Genomic DNA, 2,070 nt, shown 5'->3' with positions numbered 1-2,070 from the left:
ACCTTTGTGAAACATCAGATGAGGCACACACTCCTGCAGGATTATCTGTTAACATAGTAATAACTTCGTAGTTAGCAATGTAGTTCAGTTTTAGAAGAATTTATGCAAAAGATGCACAGATGTCGTAATACTAAAAAATCTTACCATGAGATCTCCATGGATGTTAGCACATATATTTGAGAAACTCACATAGCGGTAGAATTGGAAGCGTATCAACAAGGACCCGAATGTCCAAATTGTCTACCTCGATGTCAGGATCACCAAGATCCATGGTGACAAGCATACCCTCTTGGAAATCATACATCTTGCAAAGTGCTTCCCAATCCGGGCAACCAAAATTGGATACACTCCTAGAATTTTATAGATTTACCTCAAAATTCATACCATGATGGGTCCTTAGGTGAATTCTCTTTGTTTCATTCTTCTCATGATCTTCAAAACCCATCCTCTCCAAGACATAGCGTCTTGCATGGCATGGGATAAGCTAGTCAAATTGTAAAAGACGAAAATTACACGTTGAAGTAGTAGAAGTCGAGCTTAATTACGAAAAAAACACTTTGCATCGTAGCATACCGTTTCACAATCGAAGGCCTCCTCGAGCTTAATGCTGAAGCGTCGACCTTCTACCAAGTGAGGCCTGTCGCAGAAACCCCGGTTATCGCTGCACCAGGAGCACTCCACGGAACTTTTGTCCAACGACATTTCCTATGTTCATAATTCAAAGATTAAACTTCTAAAATTCAATATATGTACTACAAAAACTAAATTAGATCATTATTATTCATCACGGGTTGACAATCAGTCCGTCGAGTCTTTTTTAAAAAAACTCTCAGCTCACGTGGTGTATATATTCTACCGTTGGTGATGGTTGCTCCTCCCTTCGTCCCTGAGTGCGTTAAACCAAAATGCCTAGAACACGGGAACGAAGGAGAAGCGACCCCTACAACAACAGTCGGCATTCTTCTTCGTTCTCTCATATATGGTGGACACACTCCCTCACTGATTTTTCGACTGTCGGTGATTGTCGTTACTCCTAGTGCCTAACAAAGGTCTAGCACAAGGAGAAGAAGGATAAATGACCCCCATGACAATAGTCGGGTTTCTTCCTCTCTCATATATGGTGCAGACTTTCTCCCTCACTCATATTTTGATTGTCATGTATGGAGCCTCAATAGACTTAAAGTCAACCTGAAATATCGTTTAATTATCTTCCTAGAAAATCCAGGCCACTCAATATTTCCTGCATATTCTAGCACAAGTCATGCCAAATTTCACGGAAAAATCTGGCATGACCTTGCTAAAAAGGATATATCGAGCGCCTGAAATTTGCCGGAACGGAAATTAATCAACACTCCGGCAAAACATAGGCCACTCGAAGGACATATCCTATTTGCATTCAAACTTGATGGTCATTGCATTTAAATGGTTGAAAATATGAATAAAAACATTTCAAAATATCTTATAGGACTCATATTGACATGGAGATTTGGCTAGTCTCACCTCGAGGTCGGAGGGGACCTGTGACGGGGACGACGGCGGCGACGACATGGAGATTTGGCTGCAAAAACAAAATAGTATTCAAAATAGTGCTCTCCAATTTGAGCATTCAAAATAGGAGTAGTGAAAACCCTAAATCAAAATATAAACAAAAACCTACATTTACTAAAATATAAACAAAAACACTATTATCCTCATCTTAGTACTTAGTGAAAACCATAAATCAAAATATAAACAAAAACCTACATTTACTAAAAATATAAACAAAAACACTATTATCCTCATCTTAGGACTTAGTGAAAACCATAAATCAAAATATAAACAAAAACCTACATTTACTAAAAATATAAACAAAACCACTATTATCCTCATCTTAGGACTTAGTGAAAACCCTAAATCAAAATATAAACAAAAACCTACATTTACTAAAAATTGCCTATTCTATTCAAAAGTCCTACATTTACTTATACTTTTCAATTTCATATATTTTATTCTATTCAAATTTACTTATTCAAATTTTCTTGAAATTTCCTATTCTATTCAAAATAACTAAATTTACTTATTCTTTTAAAT

Source organism: Triticum dicoccoides, chromosome 7B (genome assembly GCF_002162155.2).
Source record: "Triticum dicoccoides isolate Atlit2015 ecotype Zavitan chromosome 7B, WEW_v2.0, whole genome shotgun sequence".
NCBI classification, from domain to species: Eukaryota; Viridiplantae; Streptophyta; class Magnoliopsida; order Poales; family Poaceae; genus Triticum; species Triticum dicoccoides.
The sequence above is the reverse complement of the archived record's forward strand: the minus strand, read 5'-3'. Positions refer to the sequence as shown.